Source organism: Nomascus leucogenys, chromosome 20 (genome assembly GCF_006542625.1).
Source record: "Nomascus leucogenys isolate Asia chromosome 20, Asia_NLE_v1, whole genome shotgun sequence".
NCBI classification, from domain to species: domain Eukaryota; kingdom Metazoa; phylum Chordata; class Mammalia; order Primates; family Hylobatidae; genus Nomascus; species Nomascus leucogenys.
Genome location: NC_044400.1, coordinates 61,765,194 through 61,790,503, shown reverse-complemented (window position 1 = coordinate 61,790,503; position 25,310 = coordinate 61,765,194).

Below are 25,310 nucleotides of genomic sequence, written 5' to 3'. Positions count from 1 at the left end.
CCACAATTAGGATTCAGTTTCAGTGTGAATTTTAAAGGGACATGAACATTCAGACAACAGCAGGGGCTTTTCTGCATTACATTCTTCCTTATTACAAATCTTGTGGAAGAATGTGAGAAAATTTTTTTCTCAAGCAGAGTATATAAATTGTTTAATTTATTATTATTGTTGTTATTATACTTTAAGTTTTAGGGTACATGTGCACAATATGCAGGTTTGTTATATATGTATCTATGTGCCATGTTGGTGTGCTACACCCATTAACTCGTCATTTAGCATTAGGTATATCTCCTAATGCTCTCCCTCCCCCCACCCCACAACAGTCCCCGGAGTGTGATGTTCCCCCCTCAAAAAAAAAAAAATTAATTAATAATTTAATTTTATTGAATAACATGCTGACTTCTTTTACTGAATCTTAGATTCCTATAAGATTTAATTAATAACTATGCTTAGATAACAAATGTAAACCAGAACAGGTTAATGTACACTTGGTCATATGCTCACTCTAACTATAGTCAATGTCATATGCTAACTTTCATCTTGCAAATAGTATATTTTGCAGTGCTTAACAAAATGCGCTCCTGTTTTTTTTCTTTTCTGGTTTCTCCTTGAAAAGCTTTTTTGTCCATATGTTAAATATTAGGTTTTTAGAAGTTTTGCTCTAAGCTTTTCTTACATAGCATCTTTTTTCTCTGGATAATCCAATCTACTCTAATGGCATCATTTATCATCTATGTGCTAATAATACCAAACCTTTATCTCCATCCTACATAATACCCATAAATTCCAAATACATGCCAATGTGTGCAAATACATGTTGGATATCAAGAAATGAATGCTCAAAAGACACCTCAATAATATCTCATACTTTGACTGTTCACAATATACTAAGTACTATTCTGAAATATTTACATGTATTATCTTGTTTAATTTTAATAATAACTGTGAGTTTAGTAATGTTATAATTATATTAACATTCTCCAGAAAACATAACCAATATGATATAGATAGATACATAATAAACACACATATACCTATATAAAGATATTTATTTTAAGGAATTGACTCATTAGATCATGTCGGTTGACAAGTCCTAAATCTACAAGGTGAGTCTCAAAGAACAGCTGATGCTGCAGTTCAGTTCCAGAGGCCATCAGGCTGCAGATGCAAAAAAGAACCAGTGTTTGCCACAGAATACTCTTTCTGTTGGTGGAGGTCAGTTTTTGGTTCTATTCAGGCCTTCCACTGATTTGATGAGGCCCGCCCACATATGGAGGGCAACTCACTTTCCCCAAAGATCACCAATGTAAATGTTAATTTTTTAAATGCCCTCAGACAAATATCCAGAAAAATGTTTGACCAATTATCTAGTCACTGTGGCCCAGTCAAGTGGACGTGTAAAATTAACCATTCCAATTATCTAACAACATTCTAAATATGAAGAAATAAAGATATGTAGAGATGATTCACCAAAGATCACTCAGCTAATAAAGGGTGGAATCAGGATTTAAAACTAGGCACTCTGAATTCGGAGCCCATTCTGTTCACTCTCATTATTTCAAATGTATCACCTCCAACACTGAACTCATTGTAAATCTCGGTCTCTGTGTCCAGTATGTCATTGAAAAGAGTGATGTTGCTCATTATGCAAGTGTCTAACTAGAGGTCACCTTTAATTACTCCCTCATATTCAATCAATTCATCAAATTCAATAAATTCCTATTGTTCTACCACCTAAATACATCTCTACAACAAATTTCCACAACCAATACCTTAATTGGAAGTTCTGTTTTTCCTCATCACCATCTCTTCCATATGCAGCATTGCAGCCAGAGACACCTAATCTCCATCTCTAATTTCACGACTTTGTATATATTATTTCCTCTGACCTAGAAAATATCCCCACTTCTCTGCTTCTGGACAATCACGTGTGCATATTCACACATACACTGACACCACCTACCTAAATCCCAGTGTTGGAATAGACCTCAGATAAGAAATTACTTTTCTCCAGCATTATTAATTGATATAATAAGAGCTAGTAAATTGGTCTCTTTAAGGGATTTCCCATCCTCATAATCAGTGCATATTACCTGTGGCCGAATCACCTGTAGCTATTCCCCAAAATTCGTGTGTTAGTAATGTAATCTCCAATGCAACATTGTTGGGAGGTGAGTCTTAATAGAAGGCCTTTAGGTCATGTGGGTTCCACCCTCATGAATGGATTACTATCACTATTAAGAACTTTCAAGAGTGAGTTCTTTCTTTTTTGCCCTTCTACTTTGCACCATGTGAGAATGCAGCAAGAAAGCCCTCACCAGGTGTCAATGTCCTGATCTTGGACTTTCCAGCCTCCAGAATTGAGAAATAAATTTCTGTTGTTCGTAAATTACCCAGTTTCAGGTATCCTGCTATAAAAGCACAAAATGGACAAAGGCAGGCATTGGTGCCAGAGGAATGGGATGTTGCTATATGACAAATACTTAAAATATGGAAGAGTCTTTGGAACTGGTTAATAGGTAGCGGCTAGAACAGTTTTGAAGTACATAACAGAAAAAAATCCCTGTATTGCCGTGAATGAAGGATTAAGGGCAATTCTGTTCAAGGCTCAGAAGAAGAGAAAAGATGTAGGAAAAGTCTGAAACTTCTTAGAGATTCCTTAAGTGGACATGTACAGAATGCTCAAAGACATGCAGACAGTAAAGGCCATTCTGTTGAGGTCTCAGACAAAAATGAAGAATAATGTGTTGAAAACTGAAGAAAAGGCCATCTTTTTTATAAAGTGTCTAAGAACATCACTAAATTATGTTGGTGTCCCAGGACTTTATGAAAATCAGAGATTAAGAGTGATAAACTATGATATCTGGAAGAAGAAATCTCTAAGCAGAAGAAATCTCTAACCTGTTCAGGATGTGCTGCAGCTGTTCTTAACTGCTTTTAGTAAAATGCAAGAAGAAAGAAATGATATAAAGATGGAATTTATAAACTTAAGGGAAACAGAGGAAAAAAATTGAAAACCTCTCACCCTGGCCAGGTAAAGAATTTAAAAATTATGTTAGGGAGAGAGAATACCATGGGTGTGGCCAAAGTATTATTTGATAGAGAGATTTGTATGAATCAAAGAAATTCAGCTGCTATTCATCAAGAGAGTAGGAGAATGACCCCAAAGGCATTTTGGAGATCTTCAAAGAGGTTGCCTCTTCTATCATAGCCCCACAATGCTAGGGCCTTGACGCAGAATGGTTTAAAGGGATGAGCCCAGGGCACCTGTGGGACCCCAGGGATCGCTGCCAAGGGCTGCCTTGGGTCTTTACTCCCCATGTTCCAGCACCACCCCAGTTGTGGTTCAAATGTGCCCCAGTGCAGTCCAGGTGCATCCCAGGCCACTGTGCCCCAAAGGGTGCAAGCAGTGAGCCTTGGTAGCAACCACATGGTGCTGATTGTGCAGGTACACAGAGGGGATGAGTTGTGAAGGCATGGCTTCCCCCACGTGGATTTCAAAGGATGTCTGCAGCAGCCTCAGAACTATGGCAGAGATGTGCTACAGTGGTATAGCTGCCACCGAAAGATCCATCCCCCCAGCCTCAGGCAATGCTCAGTGGAACTATGGGGTCCAGGCTACTGCAGAGAGCTCCGACAAGGGCAATGCCTAGTGGACCTGGGGAAACAAGATGGCTCTGAGACTCCAGTCCTGTAGAGCCACCAGCATGCAGCACCAGCCTGGAAGAACTGCAGGAACTTTCTTCCAGCCCATGAGAGTGGTATGGGCAGTACCCAGCAAAGCCATGGGCTTGGAGCCCCCAGGAGTCTTGATGACTCAGCCTCCGCCCCAGTGCGTCTGAAAGGCAGGTCATGGAGTCAAAGATTCTTCTCAAACTGTGAGATTTCATACTGTTTGCCATTTTGGGTTTTGGACTTGCTAGGGACCTGTTACTTCTTCTGTCTTTTCTATTACTTTTTGTGATGGAATGTTTATCCTATGACTGGCCTACCATTGCATTTTGAAAGCACATAACTTGTGTGGTTTCATAGGCTCACAGCTGAAGAGAAATACTTCAGGGTGAATTGTACCTTGAATCTCACCTCCATCTCATTTAGATGAGATTTTGGACATAGACTTTAAAGTTTGTGCTGAAACAAGTTAAAATGTTAGGGACTATTGGTATGGAATAAATGTATTTTGCATGGAAAGAACATGAATTTGTGGGGCAAGAGGCAGAATGCTATGGTCTGAATATGTCCCCTAAAATTGGAAATATGTCCCCTGTGTGTTGGAAATTTGATCCCCAACGCAACAATATTGGGAGGTGCAGTTAATGGGAGGTGTTTCGATTGGCAGGGCTCCACCTTCATGGAGGGATTAATAATGCCATAAAAAAGGGACTGTGGGAGTAGATTTTCTGTCTCTTTCCCTTCTGCCTTTTGCCATGTGAGAACACAGCAAGAGAGCACTCACAAGATGCTGTCACCTTGATTTTAAACTTTCCAGCCTCCAGAACTGTGAGAAATAAGTTTCTTTTCTTTATAAGTTATCGAGTTTTAGGAATTCTGTTATAGATACACAAAATGGACTAAGACCTGGTTAGCTATTTGATTCTTTCCCTACACGACATGCTCCTTGAAATCCTCTCTGTGTGATATAGTGCCTGTATGTTATAAACACTCAAAAATTACGCGTTAGGTAAATGCATCTCTCTATTTTTTGTCTTATATCCACCTTGTCTTTCTTAAATTTGCCATATCCTACTCAGGGATGCTGTACTGAAATACAGGCCCATGTGAATATATACCATTATGAAAAGTATAAAGAAAATGCTTATTGCTTTTTAATGTTTAAAAATACACTTGGAACATTCTAATGGCCAGGTTTTGTGCCATCAGTCAGTACTTTGCCACGTGAAACATGATGAACAAGATCAGTCAGGAAAATATTGAGTTCCATCTACACTGATAAGTCAAGCATGTCCAGTGGGAGCTCTGTTTAGACTTTCAACATTATGTAAGAATTCCCAAGTAGGTAGATGGCATGAGCCATGGAAATGGGAGTATCTAGGCAGAAATCATGGTTTTGGGTGTTCTGTGACAGGAAGAACAGAAGACCACATTCTGTGACTAGAGAGAAGAAATAGAAAAGATAAACATGGGTGGAGGAGGTCCAAGCTTTGGCCATGTAAACAGAATTATTTTTATCACTAGAGAACAGACATGTAAGCAGTAGCAAAGGTAGAATCTCAGGAATTTGGGGGAGATGTATCTTAATTGCATAAGCATATGTCTGCCCACTGCTTTGTGTAGCTGTGTCATGTCATGTGCCTCAGACAGCACTTCAGAGCTACTAAGAACTAACCATAGTCACAGTTGACTCAGGAAATTATGAGCCAAGCCTATCATTGGGAGAGGCTGGAAGGTACTAAAACACAACGGTGAAATTTTTCCTTTCTTTGATGATTTCTGTCCACTGGTTAGTGCTGACTAGAAATGCAGTCAACATTATTTCTTACTGAATTTTCTATAGAGCTTCTCTATTACCAAAGCTTAGTTAACAAGCGCTTTTTGTAGGCATAAAATATTCCACTTTGCTTCCTTCTTTCTGTTATTCCTTTAGGATCTCCTCTTACCCACCCATGTTTACACTATAGGATAGTGATCAAGAGCAAGGACCCTGAAGATAAGGCCTAATATCAAATTACACCTATACTACATACAGATGAGTTATGTAACCATGGAAAGGTTACTCAATCTCTATGCCTCAATTTTCTTGTTTATAAAATGAGGAAAGTTATAATGCCTCCATGTCAGAATTGTTGTGAAAATTAAGTTGTTAATAGTAAGTAAAATCTTAGAAGGGTACTTGGAACATAATAAGCTTTGTATGGTGTTAGCCATTATTTTACAGAGTTAAATATACTTTCCTATGCTTGAATAATACTTTATGCATACCTCTGTTACAGCTCTAATCACATTACATTCATTGTACTTTACTTGTATATCTCCCCTCTGAGTTGGGAAGCCTTTGAGGGCATATTATATTCTCCGTATTCTTGAGTGTATAACATTGTGCCCAATATTGACCAAAGATGAAATTTAAGTCGATAAATCAATTAATTCCCATGAAATACACAATGCAATTTTTCTTGTCTCTTCCAAATGAAAAAGGGCTATATTATTTATTAATTTATTTAAAATTTAGAAAACAAATGAAGGAATACAAAGTCATTCCTAAACTCCTGGGTTTATGCCAACAAGAGCAAAGGAGAGTGCTTCAAAATGTGATTCTGAAGTTACATTTGCTTTATTTAAAAATCATAATATATTACAGTAATTAAACTGTTTCATGACCTCATTGAAATCCTGTAAGGCTTAATTAATGTTTATAAAGCCTTTTGCAATCCTCAGGTGAGAAGCACCAGGAAAGTGTAAGAAATCATTATTGTTATCACTGATTCCATCTTAAATGATTGCAAGCAGTTTGCCTCACCTAAATTTGCTGATTAAATTCAAGCTATGACCATGCAGAAACACAAGCAAAATTCATTTCTACAGTGTAGCTCAGCTTTTCTTATTTAGAAGGTTGTAGACAAGTAAAAATACAGTCATCTCTTTATATCCGTGGGGGATTGGTTCCAGGACACCCACCAGATACCAAAATCTGCAAATGCTCAAGTCCCTTATATAAAATAGCATAGTATTTGCATATAACCTACAAACATCCTGCAGTATACTTTAAGTCATGTCTAGATTACTTATAATACCTAATACAAGGTAAGGAGTATGTAAATGGTTGTTATACTGTATTTTTAAATTTTTATTATGTTTTGTTGTATTATTTTTTATTTACTTTTAAAAATATTTTAAATCTGCAGTTAGTTAAATTCATGCATGCAGAACCCACAGATATGAAGGGGTAACAAAGTATAATTTTTCAATATAACTATTGTTCAGAGAGGTGACATATAAAAATGATGATAAATAATGGGTAAAGCCAAAAGCATGAGAGTAGGCCATTGGCCTCAACTGTACCACCTGCGAATTTGTCCTTGCAAAATATCTTCCTATGAAGTTTGGAATGAGGCAGATCTAGGTTAGAAAACTATCTCTATAACTTTCTTTCTTTGTAGCTTTGGGAAAATTACTTGAAGGAGCAAGGGCTACGCTGGATAGGTACAAGACTCTAACCCAGTCCTTAACATAGGACTTGGCACATAATACGTGTTCAACATATATAAATTTCAATATATAAGTGATTGTATAATGATGCATATTAAACAGTTAAAATACATTATCACCAACATTTAAAAGATTAATCACCTCTATCTTTTGAAGTGCCATCATTCTATCATCCAAGATGACTTAATCCCCAAGAGCTCTGAATAACTGCAGTTCGCTGTGTTATTTCCATGACTAACAATTCTGATTTTGAAGGGCACTCAATCATGAAGTCATATCAAAGGCTTTAACTAAGATGTTCTGTTTATCTATTGCTGCATAACAAACCACCTCAACATTTAGTGGTGTAAAACACTCATTTTTATTATGCTCACAATTCAGAAAGGTAGAGCAGGATGATCTCATCCCTGCTCTGTGATGACTGGAACCTCAGCCAAGATGACTCAAGTATCTCAATTTATCTGGGCCAGTTCAATGGTACTCATATGTCAAGAACCTTAGTTTTGTCAAATTCATCTTCATTTTTCTCTACATTGTGTCTCCTTGGGCTGGAATGTCCAAGATGGCTTTTTAATTTAAAAGTCTGTTGCCTCCGTTGGGATGGCTGACACAACTGGGACTAGCAGGTCATCCCTCTCTCTGTATATAGTATCTCCCCATGACTATCTTGAACTTCTCTAAAGAATGGTATTCTCAGGATTTCTTACATGGCAGTTGACTTCTCCTAGGATGATCATTCCAAGAGGCATGGACAGAGTTGCACAGGTTCTGATGACTTAGGCGTAGAAGTCCAGAACATCACTTTTGCCACATTCTGTGGATCCAGCAAGTTACTATGGGCATCCTAGGCTCACAAGGATAAAATTAGATTCCACTTCTCAGTTGCAGGAGTAGGAAAGAATCCACATCCACTTTTTATCTTCGCCATAAGAGAAAAATCATTTATTTCTTAACTTTCTAGAAATCAGAAAAGCGTCATGAAGAATTCTTTTTTATTTTTGAGACAGAGTTTCACTCTTGTCGCCCAGGCTGGAGTGCAGGGATGTGATCTTGGCTCACTGCAACCTCCACTTCTGGGGTTCAGGCAATTCTCCTGCCTCAGCCTCCCAAGTAGCTGGAATTACAAGCGCCCGCCACCACGCCCGGCTAATTTTTGTATTTTTAGTAAAGACAGGGTTTCTCCATATTGGCCAGACTTGTCTCGAACTCTTGACCTCAGGTGATCTGCCAGTCTCGGCCTCCCAAAGTGCTGGGATTACAGGTGTGAGCCACCATGCCTGGCCAAAGAATTATTCTTTATTAGCTCCCTGGTCCACTTCAAAGGTTAAGAGGGATAAGCTATAAACTTGGTTCTGACACTTATTAGCTGTGTGATTGTGAACACATCTCTTAATCTCTCATCTTCTAATCTCTCAAGGAGAAAAATAATGTATTTTTTAATCCATATCACTGATTTGTTGAGAAGGTGACATAATGGAAGAAAAAGGTGAAGCAAATTTAGAAATCCTACACAGCTGCTAGGTATAGTGAAATGTAGGGAGGAAACTATAGTCACTAGGATTTGCAGGTCTAATTAAGAAGAGTTAGTTGCCTTGAGTTCCTAGACTCCTGACTGAGGCACATAGAAATTTCATAACCAAATAATAGTTTATTCAATTTGAGGTCAAATTTTAACCTCAAAATTGAGGCCTTGGTTGTACCTTGTTCTGACTCTTTGTCCAAGGTCCTTGAGTCTCCAACTGACTGGTATCTATCTCACCTAGAAAGATGAATAAGATGAAAATTTTCCATGTACATAATAACTAAACCATATAACCATTTTGTGACTTTTTATCAATTGTAAGTTTATTTGATTATAAATATGAACACTTGATCATTTGTTCATTTTGTGGACAGAAGACCTTTAGGCTCTAATTCTTGCTAACAATCAGCTGAGGAAGGGAAAATACATCTGAGCAACAATTTAGTAAAAACTGGGGTGTAGCTGCTCCTGTGATCCCTAACATCTATATGGCTTAAAGGTAGGGTCCTGTTGTGTGTAGCTTTCAAAAATGCGAGTCTTCCCTTCATTTTGTGCTTCTGAGTATTTTACCACTTTTTAAAAAATGTGTCTTTTCTGGGATTATTTCAAGAAAGATAGAGATTTCCTTGAACAATGTTTAAACACAACATTTAAACTTAGAAAGGTAATATGGTATAGAGACAACAGCATCAGCCTAGTATATGTCAATACTTGGGATATAAATGTTGGAGTTTCAGTTTCCTTTGAAGACAATGAGATCAGAATAGTTGAATTACTGGAATTATGAGATTCTATGATTCTTTGGTTGACTTTTTTTCCAAATATGTGACCATTGCTGATTCTGAAATGGTCTAAAACAATGTAACTATAAACTAAGTGTAATCTTAAAACCCAAACAGTGAGATGGTCTCTGGCAAATTTCTACTGTGACAGAACAACAACAGCCCTGACTTGACAGAGGGTTTCCAAGTAGTTACATCTTCCTAGAATCACTTATGGTCTGAGACAAGTGAAAAATTCTACGTATTCTAAGAAGGATGTATATATTCTCCCAGCTTCTCCTTAGTTCATACTCCTCTTAAGGCATCAAAATGATTCTTGGATCTGTCTGCCATTAAGTCTCATGTCCACCTTCCAGGTTTCATCTTTCTTTACTTTTTGGCAGTATTTGACACTGATAACCAGATTCTTCTTAAACTTATTCATTCTTTGATTTCTGAGACAAAACTCTCTTAGTTTTCTTCCTACTACTCTGGTACATTCTTCGCAATCCTCTTTATGGCTTTTTCTTCTATTGCCTGATCCTTAAATATTTAAGTAATACACACCTCTTCTGTATATATGTTTTTTGAATGATCTCACCCATATCCAAAGCTTTTATCATCATCAATTTGACATGTAGCCAATAAATACTTATTTACTGTCTTTCATCTTCCAGAGACTGTAGTCTGATATTCTGAATTTAAATCTACAGCCTGGTTCTTGATGCTGAGCTGCCCACATGCATATACATCTGCATACTAAATATATTCACTTGAAAAAACATGACATAGTAGAACTAGTGGTCATGGTCTATGTGAATGATCCTCCCTGGAGCTGTGCAGCTCTCTGCCTTTCCTAATGTATGACTCAAAGTCAACTTGTCCAAAATTAGACTCATCTTCCATTCCCAAAGTGACCATTGCTCCTCTTGTGTTTTCTAGCTCAGTGAGCGAGATTCAAAATTGGCAAGTTGTAAAATCACTGAGTCATCTGGATCTTCCACTTAAGAAAAAGGGAGAACAATATCAACCTTAAAAGAATGTTAAGGCTCCTGTAGAAGACTGAGCAAAATGATAAATGCAAAACACTCATTCTAGTATTTTGTGCATATTAAGTATTCAGTATTTATTACTCTCCATCCCATTAACCTCTAAGCCAGAAACAGGACCTCATCCTTGATTTTTTAAAAATCAAGTTCAGCAAGTTCAAAAACACCTGCCTCTTTTTACATATTTTCAACTTAATATTATCTCTGTTATGACTATCTAGTTGAGAGTACCATATCTTCCTGTCTTATCCTACTAACTGGTTTTCCTAATCTTAGCCATGACCCCCTTCTCCATCTATCTCTTACACCTTTTCCTCAATGAACTTTCAAGACGCTATTAAATTCTCTTGTTCTGTTTGACAGTCAGCACAGGCTTTCCACAGCTGATATAGCTTGGCTGTGTCCCCACCCAAATCTTATCTTGAATTGTAGCTCCCATAATCCCCGTGTGCCATGGGAAGGACCTGGTGGGGGGTAATTGAATCATGGGGGCAGGTTTTTCTCTTGCTGTTCTCATGATAATAAGTCTCACAAGATCTGATGGTTTTATAAAAGGCAGTTCCCCTGCACGCATTCTCTTGCCTGCCACTATGTAAGATGTGTTTTGCTCCTCCTTCACCTTCTGCCATGATTCTGAGTCCTCCCCAGATATGTGGAACTGTGAGTCCATTAAACTTCTTTTTCTTTAAAAATTACCCAGTCTCAGGTATTTCCTCATAGCAGTATGAGAACAGACTAATACAACAGCATTTGGGGCCAAAGTCCAAACTCCTAAGCTTGGCACATAAGGTACTTCATGACATGGCCCTGTTTAATATCCACCACTTTTCCCCTTATACTCTGATCCAGACAAACCCACCTCTTTCATTTCCCTTGTAATGTGCTGCTTCTGCTGCTGGAAATGTCCCTCCTTCTTTCTCTAATTTACTTCTGCTACTGTTTCAGAATTTAGCTCATGGTCATCTTTTTAAGGACATTCTTCCAGATGCTGAGATTGGATTAGGTTCCTATACTGCTTACATGTGGCAATAGAATAAGGTCCCTGAAAGCATAAACTGCCTCTCATCCACCTTTGTAATCCCAGTGCCAAGCAAAAGGCCTAGAGTGCATATACTTATGTAAGCAATGAATGAAAGAATGGATGTAAGAAAATGGTAGCATCCAAGTGAATGCTATCCAGCCGATGATCACAGCTGTTAAAATTGTATATACAGAGAAATCTTTAAGCTGCATTAGATTGGGGATAGTGGAGGTTGCAGGGAGCAGCTGAAGGCCAATCTGTGATCCTTCCTGGGATTCTGATGGATCTAAGTATGTCTATAGAATGGAGGAACTAGCAGACAGGAACCTATTTGTGTGATATACTAATGAGCCTCTATGGGGAAAGAAAATCCAAAGCAGTGTTTCTCCATCAGGGTTTCAAGAATTCTAAGATTTTTTTAAAAGCTTTATATTTCACTTGGATGATAATACAAATAGCTACAATATATCGTAAGAACACACTAATTTATAGCTGGGCAATGCAAGAATTTTCAGAGTCAGTGTTTTTACATAATGCAATTTTAATTACTGTCTGCTAATACAAAGAAAAAGGAAGAAATTTGTTTGACACATAAACACTGTTTAACATAAAACATAAGCCAAACTACATCAAAGCTCATTGAATTAAAAAAAAAGAGTCCATGATATACTGAAGAGTTGAAATTGGTGGAGAAATTTAATACATGCCCCTTTAAAAATAGAAAAAAATTGCGCCATAACACATTGATGCCATATTCACATTATCGGAATTTAGTTTCAGCCAAACAACATCATCCATCAGAGTACACTAATGTTGTTATTTTTAGATATTTGTTCTGTTTTTATTGAATTTATAAACTTATTTTTGCTTTATATTACATAAGAGCTTTACACATACAAACATTTAAGAGACAGTATAATAAAAACAACTTAGTATAATGCTGGAAACTTGAGAGATTATCTTTTTTAAAATAATTTGCACATTACTCAGAATGGAAAAAGACTATGTTGATGAAAAAAGAATCAGGTCATAACAAAATTGGGAGTAAAAGCTTCTTTGTCAGAGTAGAAGGTTTTACCTCCTAGCTCAGCACAAATACACACTACACACAAACACACATGCACTCACAGATGTTACGCAGACACACAACACAGCTAACTCCCACACAAGAATGTACACATACAACATAGACTTAAACATACACACTTGCATAGTAACATGCATGTGACACACATACACATATTTACGTATATCACAAACAGCCCCATGCATAAAGAAGACACACACACACACACACACACACAACTTCCATGAATTTATGTCTGCATTTTATTAAGAGACGAAAAGGACAAAAAATATAAACTGAGAGGTCAGTTCTCCAGAGTTTAGTGCTGCAGTTTTTCAAACAAGCCCTCTTGAATTAAGCTGCTCAAATAACAACCCCAGCTGTGCCCTATCCTAGCTGAATATCCTAGCTGGACATTCAAGTTCGGTTCCTCACTCTTCTGGTCATTAAATTAGAAAGGATAGTGAGCATTTAGCTCACGGAATTGTTTACAGAAGTGAATGCATTATTGCGTGATGACAACTTTAACACTACCTGGCACATAGGAAAAAAATAGTGGCCTCCTTTGGTAAAAATTTAGATTTGATGGACAGAGAGTACTGCTTTGGGATCCTATGTGAGTTGCAAAATTAAAGAAGGTTTCTGCCTTCTTTTGTCAGAGGAAATGAGAAGCCTGGGAGTTGTCCCTAATCTCTTGCAGTTTGTCACAACCCACACTTAATCAATAACCAGTCTTGTTGAATTTTTTTCCCTCTGAAACTCTTTTTGGTTGATGCATGTCTCTTCAACTCATGTGGGCTGAGGCAAGAGGTTTATAACTGCTTTCCCCACACCTACTTTGTTTTCCCCAATGCAACCAAGCAGGACATTTTACAAAGGCAAATTTGATCCTTATTCCCTTAACACTTAATGACTATCCAATGCTTTGAGGATAAAGCTTTGCACAATCCAACCCCGCTCAAATTCAACATGCTCCTTGCTGGGTCAAGATACTCATCTCTGTTGTGTGCCACTCCCCTATTAGAAAGCCTCATAAGAACAAGGACTGTCTATTTAAGTTAACCATTTTTATCACCTACTAGAAGCCTCTCTAAATGTTGATTGGATGGATGAACAGAACAAAACACAACACTGCTGTAACACATCAGCAGATGTGTGCTCTATTTTGCCTTTCAATTGCCCAATTTGGGTGCAAAAGGGTGCTGACCAACAGAAAAGACAATGATACATGATATCATAGGACAGTACCCCACGGTATATGACAGTATCTGGTGAAAGGTGGTAATGTGATGGGGTACACGTGATAGGGGTACATGTATAGCAGATGCTTGAATCAAACATGTAAGAAAGCTAAGGTTTCCCAACTTGAATATAGACCTATTTAGTTGAACATTCAGATATTGCTCCCAATTACCAGACAGACCACTGGTGTCTCTTATACCAAACAAAGGCATATAGGAGGAAATTTATATGGTACAGTGGTACCATCCCTATGGTTCACTATATGTTGGGAATAATATGTTCACCATATGTTGGGAATAAGGTAACCATAAAACTGTCAGTGGTGCCTAATGAACATACTGGCTTCCAATAAAAGGAAGACAGACTAGAAGTGGTATCTTTTGTTTGTTTGCTTGCTTGCCTTTTGTTTTTCTGTGGTTTCGCAAAGATTTCTTTGTGAACACAAATGAGATTCCTCCTGGCTCTGTTTAGTAATACATAGTGATTTCATTGTAGCAGAATGGAGGGCTGGTAAGATCCAGAAAAAAAATGGCGGCTATATAGCTGTATCTCCCTTTTTTTTTCCCAGGTGAAATAAAAGCCCTGCGCTGGTCTGTTTCTCTGACGTGCATGCTAATGGGAAACTCTACACACATATCACAATTTTATTCACACCCAGCATAGTTTGCTTAGCTCAAGCCATGACAGGGAATGAGGATGGGAAATAAAGTTCTTGGCTCATTGGCTCTAGTCTCTCTTGGTTCCATGGAGATATGCTTGTCAAGGCAAGGTGGCTAAGGAGGATTAGAAAAATGCGTTGTTAGGTTTGAGATGCCTGCTGCTCACAGATTTCCTCGTATATGCCTTTGTTTGGTATAAGAGACACCAGTGGTCTGTCTGGTAATTGGGAGCAATATCTGAATATTCAACTAAATAGGGCCTATATTCAAGTTGGGAAACCTTAGCTTACTTACATGTTTGATTCAAGCATCTGCTGTACATGTATCCCTATCACGTGTACCCCATCAGACTACTGATATCACCTTGTATCACTACAGACATATCACTACAAGTATTATCAAAATGTAATTGGTGTTAACTATGCGTACTTTTTCAATTGATTTATATTATCTTTTCCAAATTCTTAAACTCTTATTTGTGGGATATACTGAATTCAAAGTAGTTTCAATACTCCATTCGGATATTAACTTCATTTTCCCTCCAGCATAACCCCATCGTATAAAGTAAATGACCTGATAACTAACAGTTGAATGCCCTAGTTAACTCTGATATTTCAATAATTCCTCTGTGAACTTTTTTGTAAAGTGAACAATTTCTCTGTAGAAAAATGATCCTCCCCAGTTATTGTCTTATAGATATGCAGAGATGGGAAATCATGTTTAACTGAGTAAATTGTAGATTTTCTCTAACTGAATATGTATAGAATTATTACATGAAAGTTACTGTGAACATTATATATACTCATTTGTTCAAAATTAAACTTTCCCTTTAACACTAAAATTACAGAAAGAGATTTATTTCTTTTCTTCTGTCACTTCAAAATTCTGCACTGTTTGGGGGTCAGCATTCATATTATAAGGAAGATATTTTGCATTATTATTTATTTAGATATTATTTATCAGATTTTTCGAAATGGGATATCTTTTTTTATTATACTTTAAGTTCTAGGGTACATGTGCATAACGTGCAGGTTTGTTACATATGTATACATGTGCCGTGTTGGTTTGCTGCACCCATTAACTTGTCATTTACATTAGGTATTTCTCCTAATGCTCTCCCTCCCCCATCCTCCCACCCCATGACAGGCCCAGGTGTGTGATGTTCCCCACCCTGTGTCCAAGTGTTCTCACTTTTCAGTTCCCACCTATGAGTGAGAACATGCGGTGTTTGGTTTTTTGTCCTTGCGATAGTTTACTGAGAATGATGGTTTCCAGTTTCATCCATGTCCCTATAAAGGACATGAACTTACCATTTTTTATGGCTGCATAGTATTCCATGGTGTATATGTACCACATTTTCTTAATCCAGTCTATCGTTGTTGGACATTTGGGTTGGTTCCAAGTCTTTGCTATTGTGAATAATGCTGCAATAAACATGTGTGTGCATGTGTCTTTATAGCAGCATGATTTATAATCCTTTGGGTATATACCCAGTAATGGGATCACTGGGTCAAATGGTGTTTTTTAGTTCTAGATCCTTGAGGAATCACCACACTGTCTTCTACAATGGTTGAACTAGTTTACACTCCCACCAACAGTGTAAAAGTGTTCCTATTTCTCCACATCCTCTCCAGCACCTGTTGTTTCCTGACTTTTTAATGATCACCATTCTAACTGGTGTGAGATGGTATCTCATTGTGGTTTTGATTTGCATTTCTCTGATGATGAGCATTGGGGGGAGATATCTTTCAACAGGAGAGGATGATTTCCCAGGAATCAATTTGTTATATAATCTTGGTCACATACTTGGTATTTTTAAAATGCTGCAACTGTTCTACAGAAAATGCTGATCCATCCACAATCATTTCACTCACTTGCTCATTCATTCATTCAACAAAATATTTACTGTGTAATTACTATACGTGCAACATCCAACGCATTTTGACAGCTTTTTAAGGGTATGATCAACAAACAATAAACTGCATATATTTAAAAAGTGTACAATTTGATAAATTTTGACATGTTTGTGTCTCTGAAACCAATACCACAATAAAGGTAAGGGGCATACTCTTTACCCCTAGAACTTTACTTGTGACATGTCATCCTACCCTAACTACCATCACCAGTAACCACTGTCCTGTTATTTGTCCCTATAGTTTAGTTACATTTTCTAGAGTTTTATATGAATGGAAGTTTGTCTTTCTTCTTTTACTCAGCATACTTACTTTAGGGTTTGTCCGCAGTGTTGCGTGTATTAATAGCATAGTACTTTTTATTGTTGAGTAGTAGTCCATTTTATGCATACACTACAATTTGTTTATTTATTCATCCATGATGGGCATTTGGGTTAATTCTAGTTTTTAACTATAATAAAGATGCTATGAATATTCAAGCACAAGTCTTTGTATGAACTTACATTTTCACTTCTCTTGGATAAATGCCCAGCATTAGAAAATCATATAGTAGATACATCTGCTATATCTAATTTAATTATTTTACATACAACTTTTTTAAACTGGTTGTAACATTTTGCATTCAAAACTGTAGTGTATGGAATTACATTTGCTGTGCATCCTCATCAGCACTTGATATGGGCAGTCTTTTCAATTTTGGCCATCTAATATATGTGTAGTTATATATCATGTTTTTAATTTGAGTTGACCTGATTTATGTTGTTAAATATCTTTTCGTGTGCTCACTGCCACCCCTCTTTCCTCCCCTGTGAAGTATCTGTTTGAATCTCTTTTCCCCATTTGCCACTGGATTGTTTATTCTCTTATTACTGAGTTTAGACTATCTTTAGATAGTCTAGATACGTCTTTTACTGATGTGTAATTGCAAAGTTCTTCCAATCTGTGGCTTGTCTTTTCATTCTCTGAACAGTGTCCTTCAAGATTTTTAATGTTAATTAAGTTCAGTATATTAATTTTTCCTTATGTAGATCATGCTTTTGGTGTCATATGTAGAAATTTTTGTCTAATCGAAGGTTTCAAATATTTTTTCTTAGGTTTCTCCTAAAAGCCTCAAAGTTTTAGATTTTATACTTAGGCTCATATCTCATTTTAAATAAATTTTTATATGTAGTGCAAGATGGAAACTCATTTTTTGGGTATGTGAATATCCTGGTCCCACACTATTTTCTACAAAGGTTATAATGTTTCTCATGAATTGCCTTTGCACTTTTATTAGAAATAGTTGTTCATATGTGTATCTAATTCTGAAATCTCTATTTTCTTTTATATAGGTCTATTTTTATACAATATTAAATTATCTTGATAACTGTACCTTTATAATAATTCTTGATACTGTCTCATTTAAAGTTGTTTTGGCTATTCTAGGTTTTTTACATTGAATAGGAATTTTAGAATTGACTCATCAATTTCTACAATAGAGCCTGCTGAGATTTTTATTGACAATATATTAAATGTATTTTTCAATTTGTAGAAAATTGTTGTCTTGGCAATATTGAGTCACTGAAACCATGAACAAAGCATGTATCTCCTTTTATTGAGAGCACCTTCAGTTTCTTTCAACAATATTTCATGGCTACCATTATAGTTATTTTACATATTTTGATAGATTTACTTCTAACTATTTGATATTTTTCATGCTGTTCTAAATGGTATAAATTTATTAATGTAATTTCTAAATTATTTGTTGCTTATATATACAAACACAACTGACTGTTTCTTTATTACATACACTGCATCTCCACTTATTACTTCTATTAACTTATTGGTGGAGTCAACATACTTTCTACATAATGACCATGTCACCTGTGAATACAGAATTTCTGTTTTGGCTTTTCCACTCTAAATGCCTCTATTTTTGTCTCTTGCCTTTTTATCCTGACTAGAACCCACAGTAACATGATAAGTAAAAGTAGAAAGTGAACACCCTTGCTTCTTTTCTGATCTCAGAGGTAAAATTGAGTTTTCATTATTAATTGTGATATTATCTGGAGATTTTCCTTGAATATCCTCTATCAGGTTGAAGACATTCCCCTCCATTACCGAGAATTATGCTGTTGTTGTTTTTAATCACTGATAGATGTTGGAACTTAAATGATATTTTTTCAATGATTGAGATGATTATATATTTTTTTAATTTTTAGTTTATTAAAAGAGTGTTTTTGTTTTAAAAACACTTTCCATGTATTGTTAAATTTCATTGTCTAAGTGTTTTAAAATATTTTATGTCAATTTTTATTATCTACATTGGTTTGTAGTTTTTATCTCTTACAGTGTCTTTGCTTTTTGAACCAGAGTAATGCTGGCTTCATAGAATGAGTTAGGAAGTATTTCCTCATTTTTAATTTTTTGGAAGTTTGTGTAAAATTCCTGTTATGTTTTCCTTATTGTTTAGTAAAATTTACTAATAGAACCATCTGGACCAGTATTTTGTTTATATATCTAGAAATTTATATTTTAAATAGGTGTAGTTCTAGTCAAGTTAACTATTTCTTCTTGATTGAGATTGGTAGTTTGTGCCTTTTAAGTAATTTGTTTATTTTACTTGTTAGTGAATTTATCGGGATGACATTTTTCAAATAAAGCATTATTATTATAATTATCTGTTTGAGCTGTAGTAATATCATCTTTCTCAATGCGGATATAATAATTTTCTGTCTTCTCTCTTTTTCCCTGATCAGTCTGTCTAGAAGTTTATTAATGTTGTTAATTTTCTCAAAGAGTTTTTGGCTATATAATTTTACATATATTGTATTTTTTATATCACAGTTAATTACTTTTTTCTGTTACTTTTGATGGCATATAAATTATAAGAAGAGTACCTTTTTAAAATTTTTATTTTTATTTTAAGTTCTGGGGTACATGTGCAGGATGTACAGTTTTGTTACATAGGTAAACGTGTGCCATGGTGGTTTGCTGCACCTATCAACCCATCACCTAGGTATTAAGCCCCATATGTATATTTTTCCTAATGCTTTCCCTTCTCCCACCCCAACCCTCAACAGGCCCCAGTGTGTGTTCTCCTCCCTGTGTCCATGTGTTCTCATTGTTCAGCTCCCACTTATAAGTGAGAACATGCGGTGTTTGGTTTTCTGTTCCTGCATTATTTACCCAAGTAGCTACCATTTCTGGTCCTCTTCATTCCTTGATATAGATCTGTATTTCTATCTGATCTTCTCTTCTTTCTGTTTAAAGTACTTCCTTTTAACATTCTCTGTCATCAAGGCCTACCCATAATGAATTCTTTCAACTTTTGTGTGACTAAAGAATCTCTATTCATGTTTGAAACACATTTTGTTGTATATAGAATTCTAGGTAGAATTCTAAGTTGACAGTTTTTCTTTCAATTCATTAAAGACTGTTCTCCAGTATTTTCACTCACATTATTTCCAGCAACAACAAATCTGCCAGCATCCATATTTTAATTCCTCTATGCATAGTTTTAAATTAACTCTTAATTTTTTTATTTTTTATTTTTAGAAATGCAGTCTCACTATATTAACCAGGCTGGTCTGGAACTCCTGGCCTTAAGTGATCCTGTTGCCTCAGCCTCTCAAAGTGTTGGGATTACAAGCATGAGCTACCTCACACAGTCTTAAATAAACATTTTAAGTTTTAGATTTACAGAAAAAAAAATCTTTAGACGGTACACAGAGTTTCCATATACTCTTCACTCAGTTCTTCTATTATTATTATTATTATTATTTTTTTTTATTTTTTTTTTTGAGAAGGAGTCTCGCTCTTTCACCCAGGCTGGAGTGCAGTGGCGCGATCTCGGCTCACTGCAGGCTCCGCGCCCCCCGGGGTTCACGCCATTCTCTTGCCTCAGCCTCCCGCGTAGCTGGGACTACAGGCGCCCGCCACCTCGCCTGGCTAATTTTTTTTTTGTATTTTTAGTAGAGACGGGGTTTCACCGTGTTAGCCAGGATGGTCTCGATCTCCTGACCTCGTGATCCGCCTGCCTCGGCCTCCCAAAGTGCTGGGATTACAGGCGTGAGCCACCGCGCCTGGCCAGTTCTTCTATTATTAACATCTTACATTAGTATGGTATATTTGTTACAACTATTAAACAAATATTGATACATTATTATTAACTAATGTTAATAGTTTTAAAACTTAGATTTTCTTAAGTTTTTACGTAATGTTCTTTTCTGTTTGAGGATTTCATCTAAGATATCACATTATATTGAGTTCTCATTTCTCCTTTGCTTCTCTTTGCTATTATAGCTCATATGTGTCTCTCCTGCACCCTGTCGCACCCCTGGGAGATTTTACAATTTTCTCTTCACCACTGGTTTCGAGACATTTGATTAAATGTGCTTTGGTGAAGTTTCCTTCCAGTATTTATTTTAATTTATTTTTACCTGGGATGTGTTGGGCTTCATGAATCTGTTGGTTTACAGTTATCTTCAATTTTGGAAAATAGTAGGTCATTAATGCTACAGATAAATTTCTGTGTCCCTTCTCTTTCTCAGGGACTCAACCTCTCTATTTAACACTTTCAATCCTCCTTTAGTTTTGTGAACATATGGAGTACGGTTATAATAATTGTTTTACTATCCTTGTCTGCTAATTCTAACATCTGTGTCACATCTGTGTCAGTTTCAATTGATTGATCGTTCTCTTTATCATAGGTCATGTTTTTCTGCTTCTTTTCATGCCTTCTAATTTTGATAGGATGCCAAACCTAAATTTTATTTTGATGGGAGCTGTGGGTTTTTTTTTTAAATATTTCTGTAATACTTTTGAGCTGTGTTTTAGGACACAATTATTTACTTGGAAACAATTTAATCCTTTCACGTCTTTCTCTTAAGTTGTGCTAGGCAGAACCAGAGCAGCATTTTATCTAGGAATAATTATTCTCCTCCACTGGGACAAAACTTTTCTAAGTATTCCACCCGAGCCCTGTACATTATTATTGTTATTAATCTGGCTGCTAGAAATAAGTGCTATTCTTAGCCTGCGTTAGTACCAGGCACTCTTTCCTCTAATTGTCTCGGATTACTTATTTCTCCAGTCTTTATTAGTTACTTGGTGTGCATGTCCTGATTTTTACTTTGCTAAATGCTTGAGAAGATTCCCTCTGCACAGATTCAGAATGTTTTCTCTCTGAAACCGTCTTCTTCTTGATACTCTGACTGTAAATTCCTGCCACCTTGGTCTCCTGCAACTCTCAGCTCTATCTCTAACTCAGTTGTCCACCGAGGGTAACTGGGTTCTCCTCTCTTTGCCATGGTATATAAAGCCTCACCTTTATGTCTTTCTGACACATTGGTCACTTTTGGATCCTCCTCATCTATCTCATCTCTTAATATTGAAGGACACCAGCGACCTCCTTTCTTTCCGTATCCACTTCCTCGCTTCTATCAGTCAATCTCATTTGTATGCTAAGGGCTCCCAAATCTATATCTCTACCTTAGATATCTTGTCTAACGTACATATTTTAAATGTTCAATATATAGCGTAAATGTATATCTTAGGCCTAATATATTGAGATAACATATCCCTACCTGAGGTGTGATCCCCTCCTTTCTCATAAACCTGCTTCTCTTGAAGTCTTTCCCATCTCAGTTAATGGTAACACCACCCTTCTTAGGCTCAAAGCCATGGAGAATTCCTTGAATCAGCAGTTTCTCTTATTCCCTCTAATACTTGAACAAATCTGCTGTTTTTAATCTTCAAAATATATCCAGAAACTAACCAATTTTTCACCATTTCCTTTGCAGATAACATCATCACTTACCCAGATATTATCTACTTAAAGTCTCTGTGTTATCTACTTACAATATAAGGCTGCTATTTGTACCATTTTTAAACAGAAGTGTTACAAATAAATAGATTTTGATAGGAAGCATGTATAGTAATGAATCCCACAAATAAATTTTATAAGTACAGAGAAGCCAAAAGATAGTATATCTTAAGAGATTTGACAAACTTTGTTTCTGCAAAGAATAGATTTGCTTCAAATATTTTGGATAAGCTTTTTATTTTAGAATAATTTCAGATTTCTAGAAAAGTTGCAAAGATAGTTTAATCTTTATACCACTTACCCAGCTTCAGTTTTCCTAATGTTACCATTTTACATTATCTTACCTTTGTCAAAACTAGGCACCAGCATTAGTACATTATAAACTTTACTGTATTTGAAGTTCACTAGTTTTTACACTACTCTCTTGTTTCTGGTCCAGGATCTAATTCAGAATCCTGCATTGCATTCAGTTGTCATGTCTCTGAGTCTCCTCTGGTCTGTGACATTTTCTCAATTTTTCTTCTTTTTCATAACTTTGACAATTTTAAAAATACTGTTTATGTATTTTGTAGGATGTTGCTCAAATGGTTTGTGTAAGTATTTCTCATTGTTAGAATAGGCTTATCGGTTTTTGGAAGGACCACCACAGAGGGGAAATGCCCTCTTCATCACAGTATATCAGGGGGGTACATGATATCCACCTGGTACCATTGACGACATTAATCTTGATCACAGATAGTAATTGCCAGTATTTTCCACGGCAAAGCTCCTATTTTTTTCCTTTCCATACTCTGTTCATTGGAAATGAGTCACTAGATCGGATTCATACTCAGAAGTGAAAGAGTATTTATAATCGTCTGTAAGGAAGAGTTGTCTATTCTCCATTTTTAATCTATTTAATATTTGTTTATATTAGTATAGACACATTTATATTTATTTTATACTTTGGGCTATAATCAATATCATACTATGTATTTTGCTGTTCAAACTTTTCCAGCTTTGGCCATTGGGAGATCTTTAATGCTGCATCTTAGTTCCTTTGACATAATCCCATATTTTATTTTTGACCACTTCCTTTTTAGTATCTTCCAATAATTTATTTTCAAAGAATAAAAAACTAATAAAACTGAAAAATACTTAGGCTTTTCTAACACTGTGCCCTTTATGAAAGTAAAACATTTGTCATTGGTTTCAATTACTAGCTACAGCAAGATGTCTGGGGATAGCGATTTAATTGGGTTAAGATGCTCTGGATTCCTTTGTTCAGTCTAGCTCAAGGCTGGCTGTACTTTCTGAATTTCCCAAGACCAATCTACATATTTTATAAAACTTTTTAATTATGGACACCAATAGTATCTGCCACAAAATGAGCAAATGTATCTAAATATGCCCTCTTTTACAGTAATGTGCATGTCTATCTTTATACCTAAAATTATTAATTGCACTATTCTTAGGGAAAAAACATGGTCCCAAAATATTTCTCTTTTGCCAATTAGAGGTGAATGGTACCTGAGGCACATATAATAGACAAGTTATTTATTACAATGGATGATGGGAAATTTCAAAGTGAATCAGATGGCAGAAGCACATATGGTCGGTATTTTTACATTTTTTTGTTCTTTCTAGTATTGTCACAGTTCATAACATATGAGTGTGCTTAGGAGCTAAAGGATGAGCCATTATCCTGATACATATATTTGAATCTTTGTAATATGTATTTTAATATAGAGAGGACTCCCTGAATGTATGACTTAGAAAATACAATACCTATGATTAAGTTAAAAAGCAATATTTGTCACACTTATTGATATCTCTTAAATTTTTCATAAATTTAGCAGGGTTTCTGTCAAACTGTATGGTTACCTATGTTAAAATCACACAATATGTTCAGAATAGACCTTTCTCTCATAACATTTTACTTAGCCAAATGGTTTGGTTAATATTAACATCAACCAATTCCAGATGTCAACAATTAAGTTCAATCCAACAAAACATTTAGGCACTTTCCTCTGACTGAGAATAAGAAGACTTTACATAAACATATGTACTGGATTTTTAGTCTATCTTAAGATAAAATAGTTGTGTTTAGTTACTAAACATATCATTACACAGATGCCTGATCCTCTTTTGCAGCTGTTCTTGCTGTTTTGGTTCTACTTAGCCCCTTTCCTTATCTTTCTTTTGTGTGGCACTATATGGGGGGAAATCTGCAGATGAGGGGTTCTGGCTGATTTTGCAATGTGCCTGCAAAAAGCTAAGCTTGCATTGTAATGAGGTCAGGTTTCATTCTAAGCAAGGTCACGCTCCAGGGTTGGTAGAACTCCAAGGAAAATCAAAGTGCTGACAGAAACATCTAAAAGGTGGTGATTCGGTAGGTGGCACTCTTTCCTCCTCACAAATACCGACGTTGGTGGTCAGGTTCAGTCTGTCTTTCAGAGTGAATTTACAACATGTCCTCTTTTGACCATTAGGGATTTGTAGAGAGTTTTTTTTAGGGGGAGAGGGGTTGTTTGTAGTTTTCCTCAGAAAGCAAGGATATTTCTTTTAATCCCTGTGTCCCAGATAAACATGAGTTCTGTATTTTTGTTTTGCTTTGCTTATAATTTCAACTTGATGAGCTAGGCTAACTGTGCAGTCACATATGCTGCCGAAAACCTTTACTCTGTTTGGAAAATGTTTCCTTATCTACATATGCGTTTTCTTCATTCTGATTATTTATGAAATTCTCACTTAGTCCCCAGAGTTGCATGAACCTCAAAATTAGCCTGCCCTGGAAAAACTTCAAATTTTAACAACAACCAAAAATATAAATACTGATTTCTCTTCTCTTTCTTCATAAGCCTGAAAAACACTACTCTTGGCTTTTATTAAACTGAATGTCAACCAGGGTCCAGAAGATGGATTTATTAATGAATTAGTTTTTTTTTCCAAAATGTTTTTTTCAAATATAAAAATAGAACAGGAAAATAAAGCTGGTACTTTTTTACAACAAAAACTAGGATGAAGATCATGTAAATGAAGATTAAGCCATAAAGGTGAATGTGCTAGACAATGAGTCATGATTTAATGTTAATTGAAAAAGTTATGGTTTATCCTATTGTTTT